General features: G+C 26.9%; 2 long non-coding RNA genes across 2 annotated transcripts in view; one reads left to right on the top strand and one right to left on the bottom strand.

The window, feature by feature from the left end:
- LOC109169506 overlaps nucleotides 1-8,647 on the top strand; it is a 23,507-nt gene extending 14,860 nt beyond the window's left edge. The window contains exon 4 of the long non-coding RNA XR_002052237.1: nucleotides 8,570-8,647. This is a non-coding gene — a long non-coding RNA (uncharacterized LOC109169506). The remainder of the gene's footprint in view (nucleotides 1-8,569) is intronic.
- On the bottom strand, nucleotides 7,440-15,588 carry LOC109169507. Its single transcript, XR_002052238.1, has 3 exons — nucleotides 15,502-15,588; nucleotides 13,957-13,959; nucleotides 7,440-7,450 (listed from the first exon to the last, which is right to left on the bottom strand). It is a non-coding gene; the product is annotated as an uncharacterized LOC109169507 (long non-coding RNA).

The following is a 15,588-nucleotide window of genomic DNA, read 5'->3' as shown; positions in this document are numbered from 1 at the left end:
CTTGGTTCGGCCAAAACCGAGAGCACCACTCTCGTGCTACAGAGAGCACAAGAGGTTGTGGTGCACCGAGAGCACAACTTTCGTGCAACGGTGACCACGAGAGGTGTAAAGGCCGAAACTGGGTAAGGTCGAAAGTTGAGACCGAACCCTGCACGCCAACGATCGGGAACCCGAAAGTTCTGACTGTTATGGGGATTGAATTCATCTGTTAGGAAATTAATATCCTATTAACTCCAATTTTGAATTCTGAAATTCAATTCTCAGGTAGTGGCCTGCTGTTATAGCTGTTGGAGAGCCAGCTTTAAAGTGCCTTAATAAAAGCTATTTAATCCTTCAACCCTATATAAGAGAGGGTAGAGGCAATAGAGAGATACACAGAAAATATAGAACACGAAAGTTCATCTTTTAGCCTCAAAACCTCTCTGCTTCTACTCCTTCTTTAGTCTACTGTGTTCATAACCTTGTCTTTGCTCGCCGGATTCCTTGTTTGAGTGCTCAAACATTGAATCACTAGCAAGTTTTATCCTGGGAAGCCTAGGTCACAACGCTCCTAGCATCTTTGGGAGGTGTCAAATAAGGTTTTAAGGAAAGAGTGATCGCTTGACTCTTGCAAAAACCCAACACCAAACACTAGCCAATTTTCTCCATCTTTCCTTCCCTTTGTTTTCCAGAAAATAATAATCTTATTTATTTTGATTATTATTTGATTTTCTACCAACAGCTCCAACAGTTATACAATTATTTAAATTATAACATCAAATATTATATAGTGCAATTGAAGATATGGTCTGGATCGTTTATGTTTGTTGATGCTATCATTGCTTGAATTCGAGTAAATAATTGCTCAAATTAATAGCTAATGTGTAGATGTACGCATGCGGTGCAGTAACTTTAAAGATTTTATATATCATTGTTTAAGATTTTTATAAATTAGACAAAAGTGCTCGTTCTCTAACAACTTAGTTATAGTAAGCAATTATTATCCTAATTCATTTGCATAGAGGATATATTTTTGTCTAGATATATAGCAATTTTGTCATTTTGAAAAAAAAACACATAATATCAACGATTGTTACACATTATTGAAACCTCTTTGTAGACGAAATTGGTAGTCGCAACACAATCTTTTTCATCCTCGTATAGAGCTAACACCTTCAGGCCATCAGGATGCGTGACTCGGGAGAAAGTCACGTACAATTGTCCGTGATTAAAGACCATTTTTTATAGCAATAACCCAACGTGAGTTTGTGTTTGGCCTTGGCTTTTGTTGATAGTCATGGCATATGCAAGCATCAACGGGAATAGTTTACGCTAGAACTTGAAGGGCAATCTCGTATTAGAAGGAGTGAGAGACAATTGGGGGATAAGAACTTTGGTTCCTTCATGTGTCCCATTAACTATTTTTGCTTCGACAATGTGATCTGCCAATCTTGTGATGATGAGCCGCGCCCCGTTACAAATACCAAGAGAGTGGACTATGTTTCGCAATAACATAACAGGTGCACTGACCTTTAATGTCAATGAATGATTAAGAAGACCCGGCCACCTCGAACTATTTAAGAATTCAGGAGTGTGTACCTCTGATAGATTTTCATTGTCTGATTCTGTCTTACATACAAAGAGTCACAACTTAAATATGTTTGTCCTTCTGCATGTCATATCCGAGCTTGGGAAGGTGTTTTCCACTATGGTTGCTATGCGATCGTGCCCACACTTCAACAAAAGCCGTGCCGGAATATCGATCTCAAATGAACTGCCGTTTACAACCCCTGCAATCCCATCTCCGATGTCTGCAATCCATTTTGAAAACCAATCAACTGTCTGTAGTCTCAAGTTCTTTGTGAGCCTTAATACCTTGCAATTTGTCCTCAGGTATGAAGAATTAATAGTCGCTCCGACAACTACTGGTCTTATTGCTTTCGGAATAATAGGTAGGATACGTCTAAAATTTCGTCCAAAACTATTGTCTTTCCACCAAAAGTCTTTTCAGCACTACCCAGTATGACGAACCTCACTAGATCCCTCATGGTTTTGCCCAAAGCCTCAAAACCGTGTTTGTGCATCATTAGTGCTTCATCCCATATTATCAATTTGCTCATTATCATAAGCTCAGCAAGGTCAATTCCTTGCGATATGCTGCACGTGAAATCTTCGTTCAAAAAGAGAGGTATAGCAAATCTGGAATGCGCTGTAGGAGCAAAGATGCTATTCCACTAGAAGCAACATTCACAACAATATCACCGCGGTTCCTTTTATATATATATATATATATATATATATATATATATATATATATCAAACAATTAATTATAATTATAAAAAAGTTCAACGACCCGTGTTTAATCCATCGTACGGGGCAAATAACTGCGATGCACGGACATATGATATAGACAAAAAAAAAAAGTAATATATGAAATAGTTATTTAAAAACGATTAACACTGCAATTGTATTACCCATTATTAAAATTTTCATTGTATATGACATTTTTAGTCGTACTTACAGATGGTACAATATCCCCACATATCAAAATTTTTAATCTCCTTAATTTACTTACTCTTCAGACTACTACATACATTTGACCATGATTATAGACCGGCCTTCTAAAAAATAATCACAGGTATGATAGTATTTGCCATTGACTTTTATTTATTATCATGCCATATGATAGCATCAAAGGAAATTGCTTTCTTTGGAACTTGAAAGGTAATCTTGAATCTGAAGGTGTCAACGACATTCAAGGAATTAAAACATTTGTTCCTGCATTCGTTCCACACATAATCTGAGCTTCCAAAATATGATCAACCAACCTTGTAACCATTACACAGTCCTAATGAGTGATCAATATTTTTAATAGCATCACAGGTGGTAGATTTCAGCAATCCATTGTGCACCTTATAACCATAATCTATATTTCTCTTATTAATTGTGTTGTCTATTCATATTTTGCAGTGTTAAATGTTGAGGAAAAAAATCTGTAGATTATGGTTTTAAGTTTCTATCATTTTGTATCTAATTTTTTTTTAATACCTGATAGCTTATAGTTTAAAGTCCAACATATTATTTTATGATTATTAATTGTGTTGCATATTCATATTTAATTGTGTTGCATATTCATATTTTGCAGTGTTATTTCCTAAAAGATTAATATAGAACATTATGACTTTAATATGTATCACTAATCAATTTATGCTAATTAGTTAATCAAGAAGAAGTGAGAATTTTATTCTTTAAGTTCACTTTGTTTAATACAATCTTATGAACTGCAATTATTTTTTTATTTAGCATAAACGCTAATATAGTATGTAGTGTATTTGTGTTATGTGCAGTTATGAAGTATTGGCAGAAACATTATAAGTGTTTGTCTTTTAAGTAATGAAAAATCATGCATTTTTTCTATCTTTTTTATATTCATATATATGAATTTCAATACAAATTATACGAAATTGAAAAAATATATTAAAAGACCTTTTGATAAATTATATGAAATTGAAAGTTTAATAAAATTTGAGCTTGTTACTTGAATATATTTAAACTTACCATAGACTGCAAATCAACAATGTATAGGATATATAGTTTGTCAAGGTATGTTCAAAGTATAGAAATAATTAGTAATATACTTTTTAAAGTTTAGAGTACATATTCTCAATACTTTACAATACAACTCAAACCTATAATAGTCTATTAACAAAACATACGAATGATCAAAAGTACATATTCTTAATACTTTACAATATTATAGAACTCAAACCTATAATATACATCCAAAAAATAATGAAAAACTAAAGAGCTGTGCAAAAAAATTTCATCATGGACTCCTACCACCAAATTAGCTATATATGTCCTATGATACTTGAACTCCCTACAATATAATAATTCAACCATCCAAACAGTTTAATTACAATGTAATCACCTACTTGGAAGAATAGGTACTTGAAAAACTTGTAATTTGTTATAGATTGAAATAAGATTTAAAAAAAAAAAAAGATTGAAACTGTTAATCTGTTATTACCCAATAAAAGAAAGAATGATGATCACTGATGCCAGGCTGGAATACTTTATGCAATATGTGAAAATTCAAGAATAGCATTTTATACTGCAACACTAAAAAAACATAAACTGCATAATCACCAAAAAAGAACTTGTAATCCTTACTTCACCTATAGAAACTAAAGTTAATAGAATGGAATGCTCCAAATTAAAAAGCCAAGCTCCAAATTGCTCTTCTTCAATCTTCTGTTTGAGTCTTGGTGATGGAGTGCTGGGTTTTGGGTTATATTTATAGGTGATTTAGGAGTGTTTGAGTACAACATAGAGTTGGGAGATTGGGTTTGATTTTAACTAGGAATTAAGCATGCATGTTTTTAAAGATTTTTTATTTAAATCTTAATAATTTAGCCATGCAGTTGAGTTTTAATGGGAGTTTGAAATTTAGTAAATTGAACGGAGATTTATAAAACTGATAATGGAGAATATAATTTTTAACGGGAAAATAAATAATATAATATTGTTGAATATATAGAAATATGAATTTTAATATTGTTGTATTGCTAATATTATGTTTGACTATTTTACTACTCAATCATCCCTTTCTTTCAAATCTACTATATATATATATATATATATATATATATATATATATATATATATATATATATATATATATATATATATACACACTAATAAGAGCCCAAGATAGTTAGGCTTATAATGGGTAGAAAAAATGGGGGTCAAATATTTTAATCAAATGAATGGCTCAAATTGATCAGATTTTAATTTTTTCTTGAGATTTCCTAATTTATCCTTAATGAATATGATTATCCGTTAAATATTATCTTTTCCGTTAATTTCTGTTAGTTCACCATTAACCTACTCATTGATTTCAATAAGAAAGGTCTTAGGTTCGAACCACATCCCAATCAAAGTTGGCATAATTAGTACTCTATTTTACTCTTATTAAATTAAATAATAATTTAGTAGCTACAACAAAAAATAATACATATGCATTTCTTTAATTTAGAATTATGTGTCTACAATGCCTTTATTCAAAAAAATATTATTCATTATCAATAAATTAAATAAGAGAAATAATTTCAATAGTTATATTGTCTTTATTTTTCTCCAATATAAAAATTCTTTACATTCAAAATTCAAATTCATCAATTGATTATATTCGCTACATTGTCCCTATAATGTCTTTATTAAAAAAAATTATTCATTATCAATAAATTAATTAAGAGAAATAATTCCATTAGTTATATTGTCTTTATTTTTCTCCAATGTAAAAATTCTTTACATTCAAATTCATCAATTGATTATATTCACTACATTGTCTATTATCGTTTTTATGCACTATTTTTTAATTAAATATCAAAGTTATAATACAAAATAATGCTATATATTTATTTACCAAGTATTTTATTAATACCATGAAAAAATTTAAAAAATTTAAATTAATAAAGTCAATTATATTAACTACTTGAGGAATTTGTTGACAAAGAGAGTATTCAAATCACACAACAAATTGAAGTGAGAAACTACATTGCAATGTCCTTGTTTGACAATCAACGGTTAGCGGTTAGCGTTAGCGGATTATATTAGCAGATTTGACCAGCGAATTATATCAACAGTTGGTAAAAAGATATTTGAAAAAAATAGCTGTTTAAATTAACATTTAAAATGACCTAATAATAATAATAATAATAATAATAATAATAATAATAATAATAATAATAATAATAATAATAATAATAATAATAATAATAATAATACTAATAATAATAATTGTTTTAATAATAATTCTTTTAAAATATAGATGTGTTTTGGGGAAATCATTCTCAAAAACATTAAGTGAAAATATTGTAAATTGCAATGTTTGCATTTTCAGTGGTTTGGAAAAAAATTGTTGCTTCAAATTGTTGAATAATCAAAACACTTTCTTTAGCATTTTGATTTTTGGGTTACATCATATTTACCAGTCGTCCAATATCTTTGGGTTACATTATAATAAAAATTTTTAAATTTTTACTACATCTAAATTCCTTAAATTAGGAATTTCTTTCTCCATAATAATTTATGCAACAATAATGGTTGAACTAAATGAACACTGAGCAAAACACCTAAAGGACTGGTACCGTTGATTCATTCATTGATCTTGTATATATGTGCATTCATTAAATATATTAGAACCCTTTGCAACAAAAATACTTCGTTACTATTTAAAAAAAAGTTTAGTAACAATTATAATGAATCTCCTATATTACATTGTATTTATATACTATGAATTACATATTTAAATAAACAAATTAGACATTAAATTACTTATGTTGAACTTCCGTTAATTATATGATTATCCGATCCGTTAACTTTTCCATTAAGTACCGTTAATTCACCGTTAGTCTAATTATAATATTAAAGTCTAATATAGAATTATAACTACAACATTAATCTAATTATAATATTAAAGTCTTAATAGAACTCTAACCACAAATCCTACTGCCGAAATCTACTCAAACAATATTAGTATATCTTTAATATTTTATGCTTTAATTTTTATTTGCTCTCCCTTATGTCCCGTATTGGTTTCAACCATACCCAAGCATACAATTATTTTATTGACAATTATAATCAATCTTGACTATATATTATCTTGCATTTGTAAACTTAGAATTACCAATTTAAATACGCAAATTCAAAATTTAATTATCTATGCATGAACAATTCTAATATAATCTTTCCTTGATATACTTTAAAATACTTATTTAAGAAAAACATTGGACATCATTTCCATCGCGCAATGCGCACAAAAAACTATATTATTATATATATGTTATAATAACGATAAAATTAATAATAATTATAATATATGTTGCTTCCTATTTCTAGTATTTGTACTGCCAGATTTATTTATCATGCACTTATTATAATAGTGTTTTAATATTGTCCTATTGTATTACAAATAGGAATTTTAATATAGAATTATAGTACGAATAGAAAAGTAGGAAAGAATATATTCTATTAGCAATTGTATTACACTATTTTACAATATTATAATCGGAATTTTAATGTAGAATTATAGTACGAATAGAAAAGTATGAAAGAATATATTCTATTAGGAATTTGTATAACACTATTTTACAATATTACAATGAAATTTTAATGTAGAATTATAGTACGAATAGAAAAGTAGAAAACAATATATTAAAATTTGAGAATTTTGGGCGGGAAGTTAAGTTGAGGATTTTGTTTTTATATATAGATAGATATTTCCGCTAAATAAAAACAATACTCATAAGGCAACATACAACATTGAATAAGCAATACATATTACACCAATATTAAATCAACAAAAGCAATTTGGAGGACTAAAACTATGAAATCATAGTTCCTCTTAATAAATAAGATAATATGATAGTATTCAAAAATGAGACCAATACTTACTCTCTAACTATACTGCAAAACATGTATCAATTTCTCAAAAACATAGCAATTTCAAATTGCATTCTATTAATTGCATTTTTTGTTTGATTAAACTTAGGGAGTATTTGGAAATCAAGAAAATGACTTTTGAAAAATGAGTCATTTTTCAGAAAATATTTTCATTTTCAATGTTTGGTTGCATTCCAAAAAACTGTCTTGATGTGTTTGGTTCATTTTCCAAAAAAATGAGCAAAAATATTTAATTAAACATTTTAGTCGTTTTGTTTAGAACATAACAACTTTAATAATAATAATAATAATAATAATAATAATAATAATAATAATAATAATAATAATAATAATAATAATAATAATAATAATAATAATGCCAATGACATTGTGGTCTGGTAGCATAAAGTGACTCACAACAACAATAATAATAGTAGTGGTGGAAATTGGAAAACGACTGTAGTGTGAAAATTGGAAAACGGTTTAAAACTTAAAATGACTTCTCCAAAAAAGAAAGTAAGCTATTTTCAAGAAAATGAAGGTATTTAATTTCCTTTGATCAAACACTAATTTTTTTTACTCACATTTTTAGTTTCACTCTTTACTAAACACGAGAAACTCAAAAAATAATTTTTAAAAATTATTTTCTAAATTTTCAAAGACACCCTTAAAGGCATATTCTGGCCTGGTAAGAAATGCTGTCTCACTATGTCTTCTGATTCTTAAAGATTCGACCATGTTGTTTCTTTGTCGCATTTTCTGACCATTTGTGGCGGATTCCGGCAGGCTTTCTCACCGCATGGCAGGTTCCGCATATTTTTTTTTTTTAAATAATAATCTAGACCTTGGATCTCTATGACCAATTTGGGTCCAAATTCCCTAATGATACTTCACCCCTGAAAGCAAGAATAAACATTGGTTGGTTGATTATTTGAATTACTTAGAAAAGAATGGTCTATTGGCATATGCTTGTTTACTTTCTTGTCGTCTTTTGTATAAGGTCACAAGGCAGGGTTTATTCAATATAATCCTAGGCTTGTTTGTTTACCTTCTTTGTGGCCTCCTAGGCTTGTTTCAATTGTTATACTATGGACCAGGGTTCATATTGAATTGTAAATCTTGATACAAAAATTATGTACCTAGCCTTCAGTTAACACATTCTGTATCTACAGTTAACAATTTCTATACATGTAAATTAAATAACTTGATAATTGCTGACACTGACATAATAAAATTCAACACATTCAGTTAATGCATTCTATACTTACAGTTAACAGTTTCTGTACAAGTAAACAAATAACTTGATAATTGTTGACACAATATATATAGCTACAGGTACATAAACTATCAACTACAGGTACAGAATGTGTCAACTATAGATACAGAATTTTAATATTATTTTTAGACCATGGTCTACAATGCAAGGTAGACCCTGGTCCATGGTATAATAATTTGCCGACTTGTTTACCCTATTGTGATCTTTTATTTGTTAGGGTCACACAAGGTAGGATTTACCTAATACATACTTTTGGATATTTGGTGCACGTTTTTCTCATTGAAAAAGAGAGAGTTTATTACTGAAATAGTCCCTCGACTATTGCGAAATTACCAATTTGATCCTCGACAATGTTTTGTAACCAATTAAGTCCTCAGACTTTGAAATTGTTAACCATATTTAAGTGGAGGGCATTGATGGAATTTCGCATGAGAATACTTATTTCCACGACACTGTTCCGATGCAATTTGAATAGGGGGCTGGGCATTTCGGGTCGATCTCAAGCCCAGTATCGATCGATACTTGCGCATTTCAGTTTGGTCTCAAGCTGAGTATCGATACTTCGGCTTGAGGAAACCGATCGGTTCGGGTTTCCCGAATCAAAAACCAATCGGTTTTCTCTTCTTTATATATATATATATATATATATATATATATATAACTCCCAACCACTAATTTAGAAATCAAGAGCGTTATCCCCTAAGCTATGAACACATTTCTATTAATACTTACATTTATTTTGTATTGAACTAAATCTTCAATATCAATGAATATATACAAATTCATCTCCTCTTCAATTCCTTCCTTGAACTCCATTCTTCATTCATACTATTTTTATTATTATTATTATTATTATTATTATTATTATTATTATTATTATTATTATTATTATTATTTTATTATATATTTACTTTAATTGTTGATTATATTTTAATTATATTTCTATAAATAGTAAATCATATATATATATATATATATATATATATATATATATATATATATATATATATATATGCACGCACACGCACTAATATAAGTCACCGAGTACTAGATTAGTATTATAGATATATTATTTATTTATTGTAAAAATAAAGTATAAATTATATCAAAATTGTTTACATTATTTATAAACAAAATATAAATTTGTTTCATCTGTATAGTTATCAAATACGATGATTAAAATTTACTACTTTCAAGAATTGTGAAATATAATTTGAAGTATAACTTGTAATTATTTTCATTTATCATTTTTTTAATGTTGGGCATAAATTTTTGCGAATCGCGCTTACAAAGTGCTAGTATTATATATAAATATTATAATAATTAATAATCTCAACTCCTGAAGTCCCAAACCTCAATTCTAAGTCATAAGTCCCAACATTTGGTGTTTTAATAATTTTTCTTTCAAATGTTAACTATGCAAATGGATGATTATTCATCTTGTCATCAACAAAACATTTAAGTGACACTCCTAGTGAGCCAACTGAACAATCAATCAGGCAAAAAAGGAAAAGTTAAAATAGTGGGCTTCCGTCAAAACCGAACCGAAATCGAAACCGAACCAAATCCAACTTTTTCAAATCGAACCGAAACTAAGCCGAACTCTAATGTTAAACTGAATGGTTTGATTTTATTTTTTTTAAACCAAAAAACCGAAAAATTCGAACCGAAACCCAAAACGCCGAACCCGTTTGAAGTTGCATTTACATCACTGTTTTTTCCTCTCGACATTTCTTTCAAGTATTCAACGCCAGCTTCATATGCAGCACGCTTGAAATGAATTCCTAATGAGATTGACTATATATAATCAACATTATTTTCAATATATGGGTACTTTGATTTAACCATGTAGCTGGTAAGAGGCATCTCCTTAGCAATGTCAAGAAGTGCTCTATTTGGTAAAATATACCCAATACTTTCATCTCCTGCACGACCCACAGCATCTCTCCACTCGGACAGTCCTACAACAACTGCAAGCTTCTTAGCATTGAATCCAAATGTCTTTTGTATACAGTTGTATGTAAGATTTTCCCTGATAATATATATTATATATTATATATTAGGGCCTTAATTAAGTGGGCCTTAATTACATTCATTTTAATTCATCAAAATATGCATAGAAAATATATCTTTTTGATATAATTAAGCAGAATATTATGTATATTTTGAATGTATTATTCGTAATTGGTTTAAGACGGCCAAAATTAATTTTAGTTGATTTTGAATTATTGATTTAATTTCAACATTAAGGGCGATTTTAATTTTTTAAAATACACTAGTATTTGCATCCGTGTGATGCACGGAATGAATTTGTTGTAATATATTAAGAATATATGAATCTATATATAATTATTTAAATTAGAAAATCTAATATTATATAGTGTGATTAAAGATATGGTTTGGATCAGTTATATATTTTGATAATATCATTTATTGAATTTGTGCAAATAATTGCTCAAATTAATAACTAATGTCTAGATGTATACATGCGGTGCTATAACTTTGAAGATTTTAGTTATCATTATTTAGTATTTTCATAAATTAAGCAAATGTGCTCATTCTCTAACAGCTCAGTTATAGAAATGAATTGCTATCATTATTCATTTGTATGGAAGATATATTTTTTTTTGTCTAGATATATAACAATTTTTTCATTTAAAAAAAAATTAATATCACCGATTATATTTACACATTATTGAAATCTCTTTGTAAACGACATTGGTAGTAACAACACAATCGTGTTCATCTTCGTCTAGAGCTAACACCTTTAATCCAACCGGATGGGTTACTTGGGTGAAAATATATAATGACAGAATATCACTCAATTAGTTATCCATTTTATATTTTCAATCAATTAGTCAATTAGAATATCAAATGCAATGATATTTTTACCAAATTTTCGTTCAATTTTTAATTGATGATGTAGATATTATTATTGAAATATTTCCGTTCCATTTTTAATTTACTTTTACTATTGTTTAAAATATGCATTTACTATTGATCTATATATATATAAAAGTAAAATCCTCCTATGTAATTTTCCCGCTCAAACTTTTATAGTCAAATTAATGAAATATTTTATTGGTCAAATTAATAAAACTTATTTGGTAAGCAAATGTAAAATGGAAATGTTATAAAAGCTATTAATTGGTAATATTATGCAATACCAATATACCATTGTGAAATCCAGTCAATATAAATTGAAAAAAGGAAACTGATATTATTAATTGATTGAAAATATAAAAGGATTCTAATGAAAAAAAGGAAACAGAAATTAGGCAAATTGATTGAAAATATAAAAAGAAATTAATTCTCACATTCTCTATCTCTACCTATAAATACAATGGATTAGTGACTAGAAAAATTATAACTCTTCCTTTTTGTACTGGGGTGAGTTATGTATTGCGTCTTTCATTTTCCAATGGCATAATTCTTAATTTATGTTCTTATTTCTTTTCTGCATCTTTTGCAAATATTGCAGGATACAAATATAGAGACAATTGAAATGGTTCTGAGCAACTATTTACATGCATTAAAGAGAGTTGATGACTTCCAACACCACGTGTGCCCACGTTGTAGAAGGTACGCACAATAACTGGATAAACTACAATGATGTTAAGCATTGGCAATTACAACGAATTTATAAATTTACATGTAATATGCATTATTATTATATAATAGTTGACACTACATTTATTTTTTAAAATTATTTCTCTTTTATTTTTTTATTATATATTTATTTTAAAAATAATATAATTGTCTAATTGTTGTAGCAGGAAGTCACAACGAAATTGTTGGTAGTCAACTTCATCCTACACTCATTTGGAATAGAATCAATGTTGGAGTGCTCCGTGTTGTTCATCTTCCAGAGGCAAGAGGTTTTGAAACAATAAACTCTATAGAGTGTGTAGTCCATGATAAAGAGGTGTTTTTTTTTTTTTTTTTTTTTTTTTTTTGGTACTATGATCGTAATTTTAATATTTTGTATTTCAAAACTTTTAGTTTATGCATATGGTTGTTTTACAACATTTTTTTTTTACACTACAAATTCATGGTACTTTTCTACATATGCATATTCTTCGAAAGAATGTGATTCAAATAATGATGGATATGTTAATAGCTCTAAAGATTGTATAGTTATTCCAACATTCAACTTCACTTATAATTTTATATTTTGTTATTGTTATGTAATAGGCATTTCTCACTTCTCAATAAGATCAAATATGTTTTTGGTTTTGAGAATTTTGGGTAATATTTACCTTAATTTACTACTACTCTTGCACTATTCTTTGAAATTTTCGAAATAAAATCACACAGATGTTTATAAATCATTTACGAAATAGAATCAAATTTACGTATGTGGTTACATTTTTGCTAATTTTTTGTTAAGAGTTTTCCAATTTGTATAATTTAACAATTTAATCATTTTTAATTTATATATAACTTAATAAAGCTTATTCTATAACCAAGTATTTTGTAATATTTACAGTGTGTATATATATGTGTGTGTGTGTGACCTCAAGATCAAAATAAATTATAAAACAATTTATGTATAAAATTTTTCGCTCCTTATAATAAAATAATTCAATAAAGGTTTATATATAAGAAAATTACCCATAATATTTACCTTTTAAGTATAATTTATCAATTTAATTACTTTTTATTTGATAAAGATTATTTTCTAACCAAACAATTGGTAATATTTACGATTTATTGAACCAACCTTCATATTTCCGGTCAAATGAGTACACAAGACGAAATATGTTCATTGCGCTAAATCTTAATATTAATTGAGTTGCCAAATTGTATATTGCATAAGAATTATTCATACCATAATATGAATTGTAACCAATTTAATAAATCAAAATATTAACAAGTATGATCATCCTACATCATTTTCACGTCCAAACTCGTGTACTAAATTAATTAAATATTTTATATTTTTAGTCAAATAATTAATAAATCTTATTTGGTAAGCATATGTTTAATGTAAATTAATTAAAATGTATTAATTGGTAATATTGCATAATTATGGTATTGTAAATGTATTAATTGCTAATCAATTTATAGTAACGTGAATATTATGTATGGGAATAACAGATGAAACACGGATTTGGAAAACGAAAGTGAAATTATGCAAATTGAAAAAGGAAACGTATATTATTAATGGACTGAAAATTATAAAAATCCCTAATTGACTGAATAGAAAAGGAAATGGAAAATGAAACTTATATTATTAATTTATAATTCTCACATTCTCTACCTATAAATTGGTGACAAAAAAATGGAGAGATTTTTTTTTTTAACCAGAAATTTCAGTTGCTATGTTTTTTCTGATACAAATTTATAATTATAAATTTATATTAATAAATAATTATTTAAGACAAGTATAATTTATTTTATATTGTGGACACATTATTTTTAATAATTTTGGTTTAATAATATTATACCTTAATTATAAAAATTATACCTGATAATCTTAGTATTAAATGTCATACAATAATTACCATAAACAATGTTTAACAATTGACAAATTCTATTAGGCAATAAAAATTACTATTATAAAATCTTTTGTAATATGGACACATTATTTTTAATTATTTCGATTTAATAATATTATATCTTATTTATAAAAATTTGAAGTAATACATTTAGTACTATTGAATATTGATTGACTAAAAATTATCTTAATTATTAAGGTAATTAATAGGTATTTAGCTTTAAAAAAATTCAAATATATTAATTATACATAGTAGTATGAAATCAATTAGTAGGACAGTTATATTATGTAATCTAATTAATAATTTACTTTTTAAAATTATATCCTCTTTTCAATAATTATATATATATATACTTAATGTATAATATTATTGGCATAAAATAAATTATACTTACATTAATATATAATTAATTTTTAATATTAATGGTAATTATTCTAATAATTTTCTTTCCTTCTTTCGTGTAATTATTATGATAATTTTATGGTAATGTGTTTAAATATTGGAAGAGAACAAATATTAGAATTAATATAATTAATGAAATTATTTTGGTAATTTCCACAATATTTATTAATTATAATTAATATAATTATTGAAACAAAAAAATATAATATTTCTTCCCTAAAAATATTTGTGACAATTTCATTAAGTTATAATTAATAAAATATGAAATATGAAATATAATTAAAGAAATGAAAGTATAAAATTAACAAAACATGAATATTTATAATTTTACATACAATTATACACTATAATAATCATACAATATTTAAATGCTACATTTTAAATTTCTAAATGTAATTTTTTAATTATAAATCTATCAATATAAATTATAATTATTGAAATTATATTGTAGAATTTTTCTATATACATATTAATAAATATTATGTGTATATACAATGTATTATACAATCATATAAGGAAATGCGTCCGATTAGAGTTTAAATTTATTCATACAAAATTTAGAATTTACATTTTTTTTATTGATTTCGAAGTACAATTCTCTTAGTTAGTATTCATGTTTTTAGAATTATAATATATATGAAATACAATTAGGAATAAATAAACTTAATTATGTGAATTTTTCAATAAATTTATCTAAATATGTACATGATTAGAGATTATATTAACCATACAAAATTTAAATTTAAATTTTGTATGTTATGAAAATAGATACTTGACCAAATATATAAAAATCCAACTATATTATTATATTGTACATTATAATATATTTTCATTGTTTTCTATTTTTAATTTTAAATTCATAAAAAAAAAAAATCCGTGCAACGCACGGGTAAAACACAATCGTTATACCCTGCAACACGACGCGCGCAGCACTGTGCGTCCCGCGCCTCCCAAAACGACGTTGTTTTGGGAGGCGCGGAAGG

The sequence above is a fragment of the Ipomoea nil genome, unplaced genomic scaffold (genome assembly GCF_001879475.1).
Source record: "Ipomoea nil cultivar Tokyo-kokei standard unplaced genomic scaffold, Asagao_1.1 scaffold3314, whole genome shotgun sequence".
Lineage (NCBI taxonomy): Eukaryota > Viridiplantae > Streptophyta > Magnoliopsida > Solanales > Convolvulaceae > Ipomoea > Ipomoea nil.
The sequence above is the reverse complement of the archived record's forward strand: the minus strand, read 5'-3'. Positions and strand labels throughout refer to the sequence as shown.